The following is a 20,437-nucleotide window of genomic DNA, read 5'->3' on the forward strand; positions in this document are numbered from 1 at the left end:
ATCTCCTACACCCATGAAAGTTATATGTTTTAGATATATCTGTTTTTAATAATGATGACATATATATATACTCGAGTCTATGTAAATACAAATTTGCCCAAAATGGTGCCGGATCCAATCCCATTGGGATACCTATCGTTTGGAGTAATATTTTATTTCCTATTTGAAAATAGCATTCTTTAATAAGATGACTTACAAGCATTTTTAAAATACCTTTAGAAATACTAGTTTTGCTATTTTTATTTTTACACCAGAAAGCATTAGAGTTTGAAAAGTCTATATATTTACCTTTTCCACCTTGAAAAGCCAAATCTACAGTATCATTTAACTCTTTTATAAGTTTTTCGTGCGGAATTTTAGTATATAGCGTACTAAAATCATAAGTAGCTATAGATTTTGCTTTTATTCTGGAATTTATTTTATCTAATTTTTCTTTCACTGGTTTGGAATTATTTACTACCCAAAATAGATTTATATTACTATAGAATTTACTTTTCAGGTGAAAATTATTTATTTATATATATATATATATATATATATATATATATATATATATATATATATATATACTGCTATAAATTTATTGTATTGTGTATTGATTGTTATATTTAAACCCCTGTTTTCGTTTTACTTAAAAAGAAATGCAGCTTTGTTTTTTATGGGGTGTGGAATTGCATTCATTGGCAGAAGATTAAGCATTATTGAAGATTCTTTTAACAATCTATTTTAATTAAATTCCTATTATATTTTTTAGGTTTTCTGATGGGATTATCATCTTTAATTAACTGTTACGTGTAAGTATAATTATGCAGATATTCTACATTATTTATACTTGCATAAGATTTTCTCCAAAAGAATAGAATAAACGCAAAGTTCCTTTTTTTTAAATATATTTATGCGTATATATTTTTAAACAATTGGCTACATTGCATTCTTTGGTTTACAGATATAAAATTGAATATATAAGGTATTCGAACTGATGCGAAACTTTATATTTGGGTTTTAGCCGAGTAAAACCGGTGAAACATCTGAAAAAAATGGGCTGTGTCAGGTGAAGGTCGAACCACGACATTTTAGCCTTGCAGCAAACATTTCTTCATAGCTCAAGGATTAATGTTAAAGGAGAAAGTCAATTTAAAGTAAACCGTTTTTATTTTGGTGTATAATTCATTCTTTTAAACTTTTATAATCATTACTATATATTGGGTCCAATATAATATAACAAATACGAAATCTGTCAAATCAAATTATCAAAATATTATATTTAAGAGTATCTTACGACCGGGAAATGCCGGCCGGCCTGATGATATATATATATATATATGTGTGTGTGTGTGTGTGTGTGTAAGAAAACAGTTTTTTGTTGACATATCTGAAATCAGAACGTAAATAATAAAATACTATAGAACCTATACCGTATTCTTTTCACTGTTAAACACTGTTTTAACAGTCTACTACAACTGCTATATATATATATATATATATATATATATATATATATATACATATATATACATATATATATATACATATATATGTATATATACATATATACATATATATGTATATATATACATATATATACATATATATATATGTATATATATACATATATATATACATAAATATACGTATATTTATGTATATATATGTATATATATACACATATATGTAGCATACAGCTGTAGATATATGTATATATATGTATATATATATATATATATATATATATATATATATATATATATATATATATATATAGCATACAGCTGTAGTGGACTGTTAAAACAGTGTTTAACAGTGAAAAGAATATGGTATAGATTCTATAGTATTTTATTATTTACGTTCTGATTTCAGATATGTCATCAAAAAACTGTTTTCTTACACACACACACATACACACATACATATATATATACATATATACATATATTTATACATATATATATATACATGTATATTTATATATACATATATATATTTATGTATATATACATATATATATATATATTTATATATATATATATTTATATATATATATATTTATATATACATATATATATTTATATATATACATATATACATATATATATTTATATATATACATATATATATATATATATATATATATATATATATATATATATATATATATATATATATGGGTGGAGGAGTTGTACCTCCGGCAGCTTGGCATGTTGTGTCCTTCCTCTTAGCGCAGATGAGCGCCACTATTCTGCATCCACCTTATCTCTCACCTACTGACTCCAAGCCTCCAAGCTGGCACGTAAAACCATGTAAGGGGTAATGTCTACACTGCGCCACTAATCTATGCGGAGAAACTGCATGCCAAAACTGAAGACGCATACCCCTCCAGAGAAATGCTGTTCGCAGATGATGCAACATTAGCAGCCCATTCTGAGGAAGACCCCCAACAACTGATTGAGCGCCTCACCTATGCTTGCAACGAGTTTGGTCTGACTCAAGAAAACATATGTCAAGGCCTAAGATGTCAGAAACGTCCTCTTCATATTTATTGGCGATCACACACTGGAGGTGGTGAACAACTTCACCTATTTGTTATTTCCAATAATTTCTAACTGGATGCTGAGCTGAACGCTCGCATCATGAAAGCTGCAACAGCTAAGGTCCGGCTGACCAAGAGAGCGTGGAATAGCAACATGCTGCCCATAAACACAAAAAATGAGGATATATCAAACCTGTATCCTAAGCATCTTATTATAAAGCAGTGAGATATGGAACATTTTCGAGCATCAAGAGCGCAGATATAACGCCTTCCATCTGCGCAATCTAAGAAAGATTTATGGATTACATGGCAGGGTCGCGTTCCGAACAAAGACGTTCTTGCCAAAGCAAATCCCCCAAGCATGTTTGCCCTCCTCTTCAAAAGACGTCTGTTCTTCATAGGGCACGTCGTTTGCAAGCAGGATGGGCAAATCTCCAAAGACATCCTTCGGCAGACCAACCGGTAGACCACTCTTCAGATTTAAGAATGTATGTAAAAAGGTCTTTAAATCCGGCAATTTTTAATCCTGTTGACCACGAATTCTATGCTGCAGACCATGGCTCCTGGAGGGTCAACGTCAAGAAGTGTGTCCGTCTGAGTGAGGAGAGAAGAAATAAACAGTGGGAACTAACAGGACAGCATCAGCATCAGCAGCATCGGCCGAGCAAGACAGAGTATATCCTACGGAAAGTGCAATAGAATCTGCCGCGCCCGCCTCGGTCTGCTCACTCACAGCGACAACCTTCACGCGCGATTCTCCATCGTCTATCTAGATGAAAGGACGCCGACAATATATATATATATATATATATATATATATATATATATATATACATATATATATATAAACTCTTTATTTGTCTTTACATAAGCAGTATATATGTGGCTACACACTAATGAGCATGTCTTGGTCAGCTTACTAAAGACCTATCTAGGCGATAATTCTTATACGAAAGCAAAGTGTCCCATTGGTAATTTTATCATTCTTACTTTTGTTTGTACTTCACATTTATTTTTGTTTTATTTTTTACTCATTTTTCTTTCTCTCTCTCTCTCTCTCTCTCTCTCTCTCTCTCTGTCTCTCCCCCCGTCTTAGTTTATTATATCTACGCGAATAAATTCTTCTTCCGCTCTTACTAACTTATCCCGGCAATTCACTTTCATCACCATCGGCTGATTTCAAACATAAAATCGGCTGTAAATACACAGATGTGTTCTCCATTTATCCTGTGTCACAGCCACCATGAATATTCAACAACCTATTGCCTTTTTTACCGCCACACATTTCCCTCGTTCTCTATTCATGTGATGCATGCCGCTGCATCGATTCTGCGGTCTTCCTACCGACCTTTTCCGCCATCAGCTTTTAACGACAGACATTTCTTCTCTTTAAAGTAGACCCTCGTCTCCCGGCAGTGACTATTAAATTCTTCTTCCCCTTTACTCAAAATTCGTTCCTTCTGTTTGTTTTTAGTTTCCAGCTGACCTCATTTGCGCTTCTATTTCCTAATTTGATAAATAAACATTTTCCAAAATCTTTCAGAGCTAATTTTAGTGACAAAAGACTATGAGAAAGGTTAATCCAGATCACTTAGCATATTCGCTATCTTATTTTTCTCTTAATGAAACTTCATCCACTGACGACAGTTTGAATCGAATCGAATATTAAATAGCGCAAAGCTCTAAATAACGTATTATAATAATAATAAGGATAATTATCTAGAAAAATAATTCGATTTTGTTTCGGTAGTTCATTACCGGCAGATTAACTAATTTTGGTTCATATCATATACTGTTCATATTTCAAATACAACATTTAATTGAAAGTAATCACTCCCTTTCTCTCTCCCTCATAGACACACACACACACACACACACATGTATATATATACATATATATATATATATATATATATATATATATATATATTAAGGTTTTCCCTTGAATTAGACTACAAGAATGCCACGTGCTTTAGACTGAACCTGCAAATTAGTGCTATCTACTTATATTTTCCTTAGAACCCCCCCCCGACCTAGGAGAGTATCCTAATCAATCACGTCACTGATAGCATAGATACAGCATCCCCCAAGATACTAAGGCGCAAGCACATCCATTTGATGACTTTAAAGTCCACCAAAGTCTCTACATACACAGACGCAACTTTTAGCATAACACCTAGTTTCTCTATATCTCAATCCTTATCACAGACGGTTACATTTCCTACCTATATCCCAAATCGACGGCTAACAAGCCACACTCCTACATCTTTTTGCTGGCTACAGTTTTCGAGGATCGTGTAACAAATGTCCATAGTTCACTCGGGAATGCTGATCACGTTGTGATAATTGTAGAAATCACCCTTAACTCTCGACTCAAAGCTGAAAAGGCATTACTAAAAACGACAAAGTACTATAAAAAGGCTAACTGGGAAACCATCAGGGATGAAAAAAGACGCTCCATGAAGGAATATGTTTTCTTTTTCTGCAGGAAAGTGTGCACATCAGACCGCTGAATGGTTCAAAACACCAATTGAAGCACACGTTTCTACACGGACATAATTTATCAACCACATTCTCTACAATTGTACATCACATTGTGCAACTGCTATCGCTTAAAGCAGCATGAATTCTGAAGATTTATTAGACATAAGTCCGGTAGAAATAGGCAAAAGTTTGTAGAAGCTAGAAATAATTGTAAGAGAGCAATAGCCGCAGCCACGAGAAGGCAGTCTGAAGTCATCAGAACGCGCTTAGTGTCGCAGAACTACGAACAAATTATTTCTTGAAAATTTATAACCGTGTCGTCAAAAATAGGCAATTGACACTCCTCCCGCTATCTAAAAACATAAAGATTGCTTGCAAAGCAACTGAAAAGGCAAATCTACTTGCCCAACTATTCGCCCCAAACTCCACTTTAAACACAGCAGGTCATTCGCTCCCAAATGTCCCTGTCCTTGTTCTGTAAGCCATAATAAATCTAAACACCTCGACAGTATGTGGGCCCGGTGTTCTCCCCTGATATACTATGAAAAAATGCTCTGCTATGGTTGCTCCGGTTCTTTTAACGCTCTACAATAAATCTTAACGAATCTAGCTTTCCCGATTGTTAGAAAATTGCTTATGTTGTACCTCTTTACAAGAAATCTGGCGAAACATTTTATCCACTCAATTATCGCCATATTATCATCTCCTCTATCTTTGCCAAAATCGCCGAACCTTTAAGCAATCAAGCACTAGTACACAAACTGCAAAGACAATTAACTTATATTCGTCAAACAGTATGGATTTAGAAAATCCCATTCTACTACAAATATTCTAACTGTAATCTCTGAGCATATATACCAAGCACTTGATAAGTCAGGTGATACGAAGTCAGAAGCCATAAACATATCTGAGGCATTTTAAAGAGTTCGGCACGACAGTCTTTTCATAAAAATCAAACGGTATGCTCTTGCTGGACGCATTCAAGCCCTTTTTTGATAAGAGAAAAATCAATATAATATAAATGCGAGAGTGCCACAGAGGTAAATACGTGAACTTTTATTATTCTTGATATTCATAAATGACCTTTCTGATAAAATTTTCTGAGATGAGTATAATTGTCAAGTAGACCTCGTACTATAACAGACAACGGGGCAAAACGAATGAACACATATCTAAGGAAATTGCTAAAACTCTAGATGAAGACCTCGAGTCTGTAGGGGAAATAAGCTGTAACTAATTGGTAACGTTTAATGCTAAAAAGACTAAGCCTATTTATTTCTATAATTACAAGACACCTTATCAACTGCTGATTGCCATAGCTAATGATAAACATCTTGAAAGTACTTCGCTTTAGCTCTTAAGGTTACCATTTACAGAAAAAATAAATTAGAACAACTACATTGACGTAAGTGTCAGAACTGCGGCGGGAAATGTGGACTCTCTACTGTCCTAAAAAGCTACTCATACTTCAGAGGAAACTGTAGTTCTAAATTAACACGGTTCGCCTCTGCATGGAATATTGGTTCCACATCTGCGCTGATGCATCACCCACTAGTCTCTCGCTCCTAGTCAAAGTTAAAAAAAAGAGTCGCCAACCTAATAGTTCCTAAACTATTAACTTAACTCCTTAGTCCCATCGCCGAAACGTGGACTCCTTGTTCCATTTTGACATGTATCTGAGGAATAGCGAGCACTTGCACACCTCTCGCAATGCCCTTGATTAACTCGACGGGCGGAAAACCCTGCCTCAACACTGTAGGGATCTCTAGGTCCCTTAAAGCCTTCTACTCGAATAGCTTTTTTCCAACGGACAGCTGCAGTATGGAATACGCTCCCGGGCCCATGCTTCTCCGACTGTACTGGCATGAGCAAATTGAAGTGCAATGTGAAGAGAAATCTCGTTGTTGCAACTCCATAAATAGTATACCTGAAAATCTGGTCCAAAATAGTCTCAAAACTGAGTAGCCCGGTGCCTTGTTTGGCGTGAAATGACAATACGAAAACATTTTAAAAAACTATTCTAACAGGAATAATTTTTTATTGCAAACAAACTGAAGTAAAACCAAGTGTGACATCGCCCCAGAAATGATTAAAGAAAATACAAAGGCAAATAGATATGCCGAATAAAATATCGATGGACTAGATGTTATGAACTTTGTGTTTCAATTCTAAAATCCGACAAGGAAACTTTATAATATATATATATATATATATATATATATATATATATATATATATATATATATATATATACATACAATGTGTGTGTATGTGTATATATATGTATATATATGTGGGTGTGTGTATATGTATATATATATATGCATATGTATATTTATATATGTATATATATGTATATATATATGGTTGTGTGTATATATATATATGTATATATATGTGTATATGTATGTAAATATGTATATATATGCATATATATATGCATACATATGTATTTATATGTATATGCATATATATATATGTGTGTAAATATATATATATGTATATATATGTGTATATGTATATATATGCATATATGTATATATATGTATATTCATATATATATATATGTATATATATGTAAATATATGAATATATGTATATATATATGTATATATATATATACATGTATAAATGTATAAAAATATGTATATATATATACATATGTAAATATATGTATATGCATATATATATATGCGTATATATATGTAAATATGTAAATATATGTATGTATATGCATATATATACATATCTTAATATATAAATATATGTATATATATATGTATATATATGTGGATATGTATACACATGTATTTATATATGTATATATATGTATATATGTATATGCATATATATATATGTATATGCATATATATGTATATATATGTATATGCATATATATATGTATATATATATGCATATGCATATGTATGTATATGCATGTATATGTATATGCATATATACACACACACACACACACATATATATATATACATATGAAACTTCGTTCTTGGGAACATACATTTTATTGCATAATTATCAGTTTATTCATTCGTATATTAACAATATATAAACTTCCAATGTACGATTTACCAAAACGACAAATCGGTATCCCGGACTAAGGAAGTCGTGTCAACGATGCATGCATAGGTTTAATAGCTATGCATTCCACGATTCGTCGATATTCTTGTAAATTGCACAGCATATGCAAAGTGAGTGGAAGAAAATTTACTTTTATTCTTCGTTTTCTCACGAATGTTTAATGCAAAAACCTGGCAGTTATGAATCAGATTGTTAAGTAAATCTACTAATGTAGTTTCACCGTTTTCGAATTCAAGTATTTAGCCTAAAATGGAGAGTACCATGAGCTCTAGAATTTTTATCTTATATAGTCACAATCATTCTCAATGTTACTTAGCAATACATTTAATAGCAAATATGTTTATGACGCACGTCGATGACAGGAAGTGCTTTCAGGTCATGAATTCTGGTTTAGCTATCATAGTGATGCAATTTGCAATTCTTTCTGATCCATTCGAATAATATGTATTAAATCATATATTACACTTTTAAATCTTATTTTAATGGAAAATTTGAATATCCCACATTTCTTCACAATACATTGTCATATTTAAGCATATCGTTTCTCTTAATACAGAATTAAGAAAATTAATTATACTTGCCAAACATTTTACATGGCTGGGAGGCAATAACATAAATCATAAATACTTGCGAACAAATTATGCCGCATATTCGTTCGTCTTATAAAATCATTTCTATAACTACTTTTATTTTAATGTTATTTAAAAGCCAAACATTGCCATTTGCTTTCTAGTACTATAAATGTTTTAAAAACATGGAGAGGGTATCAAAAAACGATAGGCATATACTATTAAAGTAGTAAAGTATTATGCTTGAACTCTTAGTTGATTGAAGGGTATCGGGTTAAATAATGCATCCAGAAGTGCGGGACATGGTGTCTTCAACGTCTATTTCCTTGTTGCCAGTTGTTCTCGTAAGTCTCCTACAACTTACTGCCATCCCCCAGTTTTCGCTTTTCAGTCGATTGACAGTTGCTTGCAGTTCAAGGCAAGCTATACAGACGAACAGGATATCGACACAAAAGGCATCAGCTTGGAATTCTACGCAATCAGACTGGTAACAATTATCATGAATAGAATAGACAATCGCTGGAGTAGGCGAATGCAGCTGAATGCAGCAAGAATTAATTATAAAAAGAGAAAGAAAAAACGGATTTAAAAACTCAACTAATGTGAAAGTTGCAGATATACAATCCTTTGCAAATTACGCTATTTTTAAGCGTGCGAATATACGCAAAAAAGTAAACGTATTCATGCACCGGTTCTGTCTGAGAATGAGGCTACAGCCTCGTTTTCAATTACTCTGCGTTACGCTGGATATATTATATTTTTTGGTCCTACTTGTACTATTCATGCTGGTTAATTTTGTTTTTAGAATTACATTGGCACTCAGTACTGCCCATATATGGAAGAGAAAATAGAAGAATTTCTTAAAATCCATGCAGGCGATAGGGTTAAGAATGTGGACTAAGATTCCAAGCAAAATTGAAGAATCGTGATATGATTTCTGTTTTTTTTTTCGATAAAGCTCGTTTAAACAAAAAAATAAAAATAAAAATAACACTTATATTTCAATCACGCAATTTTTTTTAATGACATATGGTACGACGTTACTGTAAATCTTTATACTCTTTCTTTTTTAATAAAAAAGATTTTTTTTTAAATACTAATGCATATGCAGAGAAATTATCGTACGGTTTTAGTCATTAATTTTTAAGTAAAATACAAGTTTTATGATATCATATTTTATTGAAGTTTAAACTAGAGAATAGTCACAATGTACTACTCTACCCGTGTTCAGAATAAGTTTTCAAATTAAAACGTCACTATTTCTTCATGGTACTTTCTTTGCATAAGTATCATAATAATAATAATAATAATAATAATAATAATAACAATAATAATAATAATAATAACAATAATAATAATAATAATAATAATAATAACAATAATAATAATAACAATAATAATAATAATAATAACAATAATAATAATAATAAGAAGAAGAAGAAGAAGAAGTCATAGGAAGTTACACTGCACATATTAATCGACGAAATGAAATCTGCTAAAAAACATAACCTCACCTTTATTAACTTGACCTCTATTCCTTTTTTTAATTTTTTATACATACAACCTATTTGTTTAAAAATACAGCCACTTTGTTTGTTTTTTTAGGCATAGCTTTGTTTTACACGCATTTTACACGTATACGTTCATGTAGTTTGCGTCTATTTTATTTTTCAATAAAATATGATGGAAATAAAAATCCACGAGGACGAATAAAACACGGTTTACATATAAATCTATAATAAGTAGGGCTATGGCAAGATAATATTCTTCTCATTATTTGGACTCTCGAGTTTATATCGGACTGAGTTAGACAGAGTTAACCAATCCAGAACCACATAAATATTTGAAAACATATAAGATATTTACTGATATATACCAGAGAGTAAAAATAATGAAAATATTCTGCTATCAGAGCCCTACTGATAAGTAAATGGCTTATATAATTTGTATAAAAGACTATTTAATCAATATACATATATAAAAGTGAACGTGTATGTGTGTCTGTGTGTGTGTCGGTGTGCATTTCCCTACGCAATAACTCTGTCAATTTTTAGTCTACAGACTCGAAATTAGATATACAGGGTACTGAGATTTGGAAAAATCGATGTGATCGGCTTTTGGCCAGAAATTTGGCGATTAAGGGGTCAAAATTCAACGATTTGACCTTTGAGATCTCTACCAAACTCATCCGACAATTTTGGGTCTACGTACTTGAAATTTTAGATATAGGTTCATTGGACATGGATCTGACTTAATAACTTGATTTGAGTCTAAAACAATACATTTTAAGAGGTCATAATAGGGGTCAAAGTAAAAAAAAGTGACCTCTGCGGTCTCCTTCGAATTACTCAGACAATTTCTGGTCTAAATATTTGAAATTTTACATAAAGGGCAAGCTTTTTCATCAGATTGGGTCGAACATTTTTAGTTACCAATATATAAATGTATGTATGTCCGTTTGCATGCCTGCCTTAAACTTTCAATAGAGGCGGCGGATTTTACCAAGATCAGTATCGTTTTAAAGTTCGACCTTTCATACGACAAGTATTGAAAAATTGGCTAAAGACATTAATACCTTCCCCTTCAACTAGGCGCTTTTCTACAGGGGGGGGGTCACTTTTTTCGCCGATATTTTTGAAAGTTATCCTCTCCTTTAGATTGTCTAGCCTTAATTTAAAAAAATGTCGCTTCCGGTTTGGCGGTGGTCGTAACAGCATAAACGTTAGGTTTTACCCCGTTCTTTTACTCCTTTGCGGTAGGGGTTCGAGCCTGCCTTACAACTATAACTTTTTCTTTTTTGCTCAACATACATATCCAAACACTCGGGCAACTCCGGGCTGAAATGCTAGTAGTTTATAAAGGAACAGATCAAAACATTTTGATACGCCAACGACGTTTTGGTTTTGAGCAAAAACATTCTGATATCTGTTCACATCAACCAAGTCTTATTGCCCTTAACCGTTGCAAATTAATACAGTAAAAACTAAATATAATTCATTATCATAATAAAAACTAACTTAATTGTAGGAATTATTTCAAAAATAAATAAATATACAGTGATTCGAAATAATGCCCCTATTTCATGATCAAATATTTCGTAAGTAAATGTATTAATCAGAATGAGGGAGTGGGTGTTTGCAAGATCGGTTTCCTAGTTTTCTATGATTGTCACGTGATTCATGCGTCTGTCAACGACAGCAAAAAAAAAAAAAAATCGCGACCTGTCAGAAGCCTTTTTGCGTTTTTTAGTTTACAAAAGCTGAATCAGTGCTTACAGTGCAGCGTGAATTGTTATACTCCTTCACCCTTCCCCCTTGGAAAAAAAAACACACCCGAAGATGGTTTAAGCAGTTTGAAGAGAGCAGGCGTCCGTGTAAATGCAAAAGTCCCGGGGGACCTCAAACTACAGAGGAAGATGTGGAGAGAACCCATGCTGCGTTTGCTCGGAGCTCAAGGAAATCCACACGCCGCGCTTGAGCTGGCAATTCCCCCACCACGGTATGGCGTGCGCTTAACAAAAGTAAATAAATAAATAAATAAATACAGTTGCAATTGAAACCTTACTGACTTCAGCTCTTTCATGCGCTTAAAAACAATAACTACTTACGACAAACGGAATGTTGCAACCAGATTCTGCAAATGATGACGGACGACGAGATCTTCAGTTCACTGTTAATTTTCATTGACGAATCATTTTTCATCTGAATAGCAATGTGAACCGACACAAGTGTAAATTTCGGTAACCGAAAATCCTCAGTAAATTATTCAATATGACAAAGATTTCCCTAACGTAAATGTTTTTCGTGGTGTATCGTTCAACAAGATTTATGGCACATTTTATCGAGGGAAACGTTGTTACACGGCAAGGCTATAATGATTTTTTATAGAACTGGTTCATTTTCTAATAAGATATGATTTTTCAATAAGATAGAGCCTATAAGTTAGAGCATTTTAAACGAAAAACTGTGTCAGTATCAATTTTTAAGGAAACTTGTTTTAATTGTCTTAAATTTCAAGTAGATATAATAAACTGTTCAAAAAATAAACAGCTTTGTAGTTTTCCGACAATATTTTATTCTTTTAATTCCACGTGTTCAAATCGAAAATAATTCCTTGTCTTAAGGAAAATATCTGTAATTTCTCTTTGCTAATCGATAAACTTATTTCTGTTACGTAGATTACGCTAGTTTAGTGTAATTGCCATGTCTATTTATTACTGCTACAGTGTAGGTTGTTTGTCTCTGTTTTCTGATAGTAAAATAAATCGGGATTTACTCCTGTCTAACTGTATCATAGATAGTCTATGAAAAAACTAAAAAAAAAAACTAAAACTAAAAATAAAATAAAACACACTCTTCAATCCGTTTTTTTTTTAATTTATATAATGTACATTGGTATTCAGTCATTTATTTATAAATTAAATACATTTTCTCTGGACTATTACATATTATTATTCTCTGTTCCCTCTTTTCACCATTCGTATCGGGAGATAATCCCTGAAATAAACTCTTCGGTAATCAGTCTCAAAGCCAAGATTTTTGACAGAATTTTTGGCGAGGTACTTTATCACCATCTTTTTCTTTTCTCGTGTGCTTTATTTTGACACGGTAACTCAAGTGTTAACATTAAATTCTGAACGATGACGTACTTCGTACATAATCTAATAATGAACTATAATTTTGCAGGTATGTAATTGTCATAAAATAAAATTCTGATTTAAAGGTCTATTGTAACAAATTCTCAAGAAACCTTTCGTAACTTGGAGATTCAGATAGATGACAAACACCCTTTTGGGATTATAATTGTATTTTTAAATTAAAAAAAGGATAGAAACATTAAGAATCTCAATTACTAACTACATAACTATTTAACTACTTAATATGTTGTTTTACTATATGAACGATTATTATGAATATTCGGATAGAGCTTCTAAGTATAAGAGTTTTTTTTTTAATTTCATCTACATAAATTGATTTAAATGTTATCGGAATAAGTTGAAAAATAGATGCCTTTGTAACTTTGTAATATGGCACAGGAAACCCACAAAACGCGTTCAATCAGAAAAGAGAGAAAGAATAGAAAATAACTTTCACTCTCTTTTCGTTTGTAACGACATTTATTTTCTCATTATTACCCACGGGATCGTCGTCTCTAACGAGATCTCGAACGTTATCCACTCTCATGAGTGATCGTGAACATCATCTCGTTCTGGCACTACGTCTCTCACGTGAAAGTTCTCTTTCTCTTTTTTATATATTTTTCGGTGACGTCATTTCGCATTCATTTGCATATGCGCATCCGCACAAAATTACAGCTTGACAGTTCACGCTCTTCGGATTTTTTGTAAAATTTTAACAGTGATTATTATTGATTCTACGACACGAGAATATTCTGATCATTGTTTTGACTCTCGAGTGTATATTTGACAGAGTTAATCAATCGAGAACCTCATCACTATCTAAAAACATATAAGATATTAACTGATATATACTCGAGAGTCAAAATAATGAAAATAATATTCTCTTGTCATGGCCCTAATTATTATACATCTATTAATTAACATTATCTATGTTCCAATGTTTTCATATTTTTGTAAATGATTCTGGGTGCGTAATATTTGCATACCACATTTGAAAATTAAGATATATCGACTTAGCATTAAATTATATGCGATATCACTAGACGCCAATAAGGCAATATTTTCTGAATTAAATTTTCGTGTTGAAACCACTTACGTTTAACATCAAGTTTAGATACTTTATAGAAACAAAATAATGTAATCGATTTCCAAAAACTAATAATAAGAATAAGAGTCATTATGTTTGATATTTTAATATTATGATTTTAATCGTCAGAAGAGGACTTAAACTAAAAATTTATGTTCGAGCAATTAATTTTAAATTGCTTTCAATAAATTTTATACATATGAAATCAGAAATTTGCTTAATGCTTATTTAATGCGAACTTGTGTCTATTTTATCAATTGTCTCTTTTAAAGATTTTGTTGTTTGTTCATCTTTTTATTATTTCTAAGTTCGACTAATTACAATTACTTTTTTAAGCTAAAGTGAAAGTTGCAACAATACTTTTGAGTAAAAAATATAAGCATCCATTTTCTTTAGATGTTGTCCATAAAACGATTTTTTTTGTATAGGGGAGGGACTGATTTATATCAAGTTTTGGAAATAACTGTTAAGTTCAATCAAAGCTAGACACTCAAAAATACAATAATCACATTACGGTTTAATCTAACTATATATATAAACAAATAATTTATGAATTATCTGTGTTATGTGTTAACTTAACTGCAACTTAACACTCAGTATTGAATTTACAAACATTAGGGCGTTCTAGGTCTGTTGTAAACACATATCAAATTGAAATTGGGGCAGGCAAGTACTTTTCTTGATATTAAGACTTTTTTCCAATGTATTACTTAATGAATCTCAGTCGCCGTCACCACACTGAACATAGGTCAGGGAGAGTGTTTCGTTACACGCATGCGCATTATTACACGTTCAGTTGGGAAAAGATGGCCGTCAGTGAAAACATGAAGGATTACATTGGATAATAAAGGTGAATAATTCAAGATAACTCAGTGGCTGCTTCAAACTTAATTTTGATATTCGTTTTCAGCATACCCGAAAATTTATAAAAGTAATTAACGGTGAACGTGGAGATCTAGTTGAAGTAAAAAAAAAACAAAACCTACAATTAATTTCTTTACTAAAAAATATTTCGTGATGAGTTGAATATTTACATAAATATATAAATTAGTACTTTACAAAATTATTTTTGATATTTTAAGAACTGGAATAATTCCACCAATTTATTTATTCAAGTTATAAAAAGGATCCTGGATATGACCTTAAACTATATTCGATGGTGAGGCCCTAGCTTGTGGACTTTGGGGGAGTATGGAGCCACCCTTTATTTGCCATTGCTCCCAGGTCCATTCTGACCCGGAATGTAGTATCGATTAGGGTCTTTACTATGGGTTAAATAGAAACCGACTTGAAAAAAAATATATTCTATTTAAAAAAAATTCTTCAAAATAACTGGATTCGGCATTAAATAACCTGAAAAGGGTTGATATCCTGTAAAACAACCAACCAAAAAAAAAAAAAAAAAAAAATTAAGTTATAAAAAAGTTACGACTTCATCAATATCGAAAACCCGATCTGGAATTTGAGCTCGTGTTTGACAAACCAATGCTATTTTATAGAGGATAGTCGAAACGTGTAAACATTTATCGTGTCTTCTTTCGCGTTTCCATCAATATATTATTTGTCTTGATTGATTTTTTGTTTCCATTTTTTTTTTCATGTTATAAGACGTTCAGCAATCTCGAAACTAAACAAGCAAATTGAATTAACATTCGCTCAACAATAATTTACCGATGTTTCGGCGACAGAAAACATTTTTATCGAGAATTCAATTAACGAGATCTGACAAACAATAAGAGAGCTCTTACAAAACATGAAAACCTTTTCAAAGTCTGAGCCAAATGCATAAAAACAAAGAAATATTGAAGACAAGAATTCACAAGCAGCAATAAATTCTAACAATTAAAAGCTTTCGCCGCTATTACTACTATTCCTACTACTATTACTATTACTACTACTACTTATAATAATACCTAAAAATTATTACTACTAATAATACTACTACTATTACTACTACGTATAATGCGTGTAATATTACTACTAATAGTCTATTGCTAATTAATATTTGGTATGTCCAAATGAAAACTATTCTATTGCTTTGATTAATATTCTATTGTACGGTTTTTCAATGCTTAATTTAGATGAGAGCAGTGTAGTATCTGTTCTTTTGTTATGAGAGTATTACTTTTTTTTACAGGATCATAATCTTATATTTTAGTTCATCATGATAAAACCTTCTAGGCATTACCTCCTCGCTTCCGTTTGAGGGAGCAGAGTACTGTATCTTTTGTGGTTATAATGTAACCTTTCAGGTATTACCTCTGTTTCCATGGGAGGGACTAACGGGAAACCTCAACTAGAATAATGCGCAGAGTATTAGGGTCTTGGTTTATTGCCACCAAAATCGCAGTGAAAATCGATGGTCGTGTCAAGAGAGAAATTAATGGAAAATAACTGTTCAGATAACGCAAAAGTATTTGCTAAGTTTATCTAAGAAGACTTTCTGTCTCTCAGATTCTAGGGCACACAACCGACTATTAGTTCTCTAATGATGACATGTTAGAATTCCTAGTGTTTATGACTAATAATGATCAGAAATAGTAATATTAAAATAAATCATATTAATAAAGAGAAACATTAAACATAAAAATATGAATATAAAAAAGGACACATGAAAAGCAACGCACTTTTCCCTGAGCGCCACAAAAATAACACTGTCAAAAACTATATAAAACAAACACAGACAAGTAAAAGGAACGAACTGTAAATTCAAATTTTTGATAAAGATAGGAAATGGTACATGATTTTATACTATAGCCGCATTAAAATATAGTTAACTATGCAAATGTTTCCAAGTTGACAATACACACACTCGTACAACCACAATCCCGAGACAGAATTAGAACGTAAAAATCATGAAATTATTTGCTCCATAGAATTCAAAACATAAACTTAGCCAAGCTAGGTGATTGGCATGATAAGAATAGATAATGAAAAACAAAAATATACCAAATTTTAAGTATCGTCGTCAGAGCAAATCTCTGAATTAATAATAGGAACAAAGACGAACAAAAAAAACAGCATATAAATCGAATCAGATGACATGTAAAACATAAAAAAAATGACGGTAATCCAAATAAGTGTAGGAATAGTAGCAGGAGTTGTAAAAACACTTTGTAAAAAGATTTGAAATAATTTAAATAAAAGAAAGCATCGACACTCTAGATATAACTATAGAAATGACATTTTCGGTCATATTATCTCGTAAAATATGTTTTTGAAAAATATGAAAAGAAATTGCTGTTTTCTGCGTTAGAATTTATAAATCGAACATTCATGGTGGGTAGTTTTTAAACTTTAAAATTTTATCTTCTAACATCAACTGGCTGTATGCTTTGTCTAGAGTGATTTTTTTTGGTTCCTGACAAAATAGAGATTGGACATAATAATTCAATCTCATTCGTCTGTTCATCTGTTCACACTATTCTCAATCACCACTTTTTGGAAAATTTGCAAAAACATTAGACATGGTGAAAGTAAAGTTCTTACCAGAACGGATTTTCCGAAGTAACTTGTTGCTTCATCGGGGTCCATTATAGGGGTCAAATTATCACCAAATCGTAGGTCCGTTCATTGGTTCGCACTTTTCTGAATAACCATGCCTTGGATTTTTTTGAATTTTGCACACACATTAGTCACCGTAAAAGTAATTTTTCACTCGTGGAGATGATCATTGCATGCTCAGCTTGTTATCAAAAAATATTTTTGTTGTATGGTGTGCAACTTACATAATCAGACAATAGTTCCATTAAAAATTACAATTGAAATAAAAAAAAAATAAAATAGAGAAAATATACACGAATTCATGGCAACTGTAACAATACAAAAATAATATGCTTCACCTCTAAGTAAAGAATTATATGTACAATCTTGATACTGCCCCAAACAAAAAAGGTGGTAATAAGTCAAAGAATATAAAGGGGCAGGGGAGTTAAATAAGAATCGGCACCTCGACTATAAGGTTGGGGCAAAATAGAATAGTCGGTTTTTAACATTCAACTATATATGAAAATGACAATATTTTTGCACCAACCTAATAATAAAGTGAAAGAAAAAACTGCATTTTTGAGACGCCTATTGCCCTCCAAACTACAGAGACATCGAAATAAAATCGTTCAAAAGTGTTATCAAAATAGATGGATGCTTGAGATCGATAGAGTCTTTGTATCATTAAACACAGTATTTGTTTAAATATAATTAATAATACCACGTGTGGAAACTCTTTGTCAGTAGATTAAATAAAATTGTTGTCCACCAAAAATCGCAAAATAAAAACCGTAATAATTTAACTATAAACTGTTTTCACTGAAGAGTAGTAACTAATTTGTCTGAGGGAATGAGGAGAATAGGAATAGTGATTAGCACGATTCACACATTTACGAGGAATGAACGCAAAATGATGTGGATGACACATATTTCAATTGAAGAAATGAAAGATCGTTGTAGCTCTTACAAGTATTTCTAACAACGAAACCATTTTAAAAAAATGAAAACTGAAATAAAAACCAAAGTAACTCTAATATAGACAGCGAATAAATAAAACTAGTATATATATATATATATATATATATATATATATATATATATATATATATATATATATATATATATCTTTAGTAAGATGATTGATAATTTATAATTAAAATTAAAAATCGGTTTCAAAGAAGTAACACAACAAAGTTAATAAATTGTACGATCGTTTCGGAAAAGATATTTTTATTTGGATATACATTAAGTCATGGACAAAAATTAAACATATATTTGTTTAAAACGAAGTCTCCTCATCAGCAAGAGTATTGGGTGATTTTTTTAAAGACACCAAAAAACCATAACATTTTTTAAGTAAGGCAGATGTATGTTATAATGATCCGCTTTTTAAAAATCATAAGTATCATCGTCAGAGCCTTCATTTTGATGTTAAATGATATTTAACATCAAATTGAATGCTCTTACAATATTCGACCTCTTGGCAGCAAAATTCTCGCCGAAAAACGGATTAAAAAGCTTGCGGCATGTCTGATTACCCTTTATGTAAAATTTCAAATGTTTAGATTCAAAATTGGCTGAATAATTTACTAGGGACCGCAAAGGCCACATATTTTGAACTTTGACCCCTTGACATCCAGATTTTCTTCCAAAAACCGATTAAAAATATTGTCTTATGTCTGAATACACTTTATGTCTAACTTCAAATGGAGTAATTTTGCAGAGACCGCATAGGTAAAATATTATTTTAAACTATGACTCGTTAACATTTTTTGGGGCTCAAATCAAATTAAAAAATCTGATTAGAGTCCAAGTAACCTACATCTAAAATTTCAAATATTAAGACCAAGAAGTCGCGGAGGAGTTTTGTAGATTTTTCCAAAGTCAAATCGTTGAACTTTCACCCATTGACATCCAAATTTCTGGCCTAAACCTCAATATGCCTCATGTTAAATCTCGAGTCTGTAGACTTAAAATTGACAGAGTAGTGTTGTATGAAAATATACACCCAGACCATTTCACTTTATATATATATATATATATATATATATATATATATATATATATATACATATAAATACAATATCCCTTAACTGAAACTGATCAGTTGAAACATACTTATGAATGTCTAGCGACACACACACACAACCACACACATATATATATGTATATATACATATATATACATATATATACACACATATATATATATATGCATATATATACATATATATATATATATCTCATGTAAAATAAATTTAACGAATATCTTGCCCTACTTCGGTACGTTACTCCCTTGAATTAATCTCGTTAACACTTTATTGGTTGATTCACTGCTGGAAATTGTAAGCCTGATGTACACATACTCACACATATACACGCACACACGCACACTTACAGACACACACACGCACACATATATATATGTATATATATATATACACACATATATGTATATATATTAAATTTAAAATAATCAAATTGTGTTCCAACGAGATAGCATTTATATTTGTGCTATAGCGCAAAACCGTTGACTTTTATTATTA

This window comes from Euprymna scolopes, chromosome 12, assembly GCF_053919585.1.
Source record: "Euprymna scolopes isolate OS-2025 chromosome 12, ASM5391958v1, whole genome shotgun sequence".
Lineage (NCBI taxonomy): Eukaryota > Metazoa > Mollusca > Cephalopoda > Sepiida > Sepiolidae > Euprymna > Euprymna scolopes.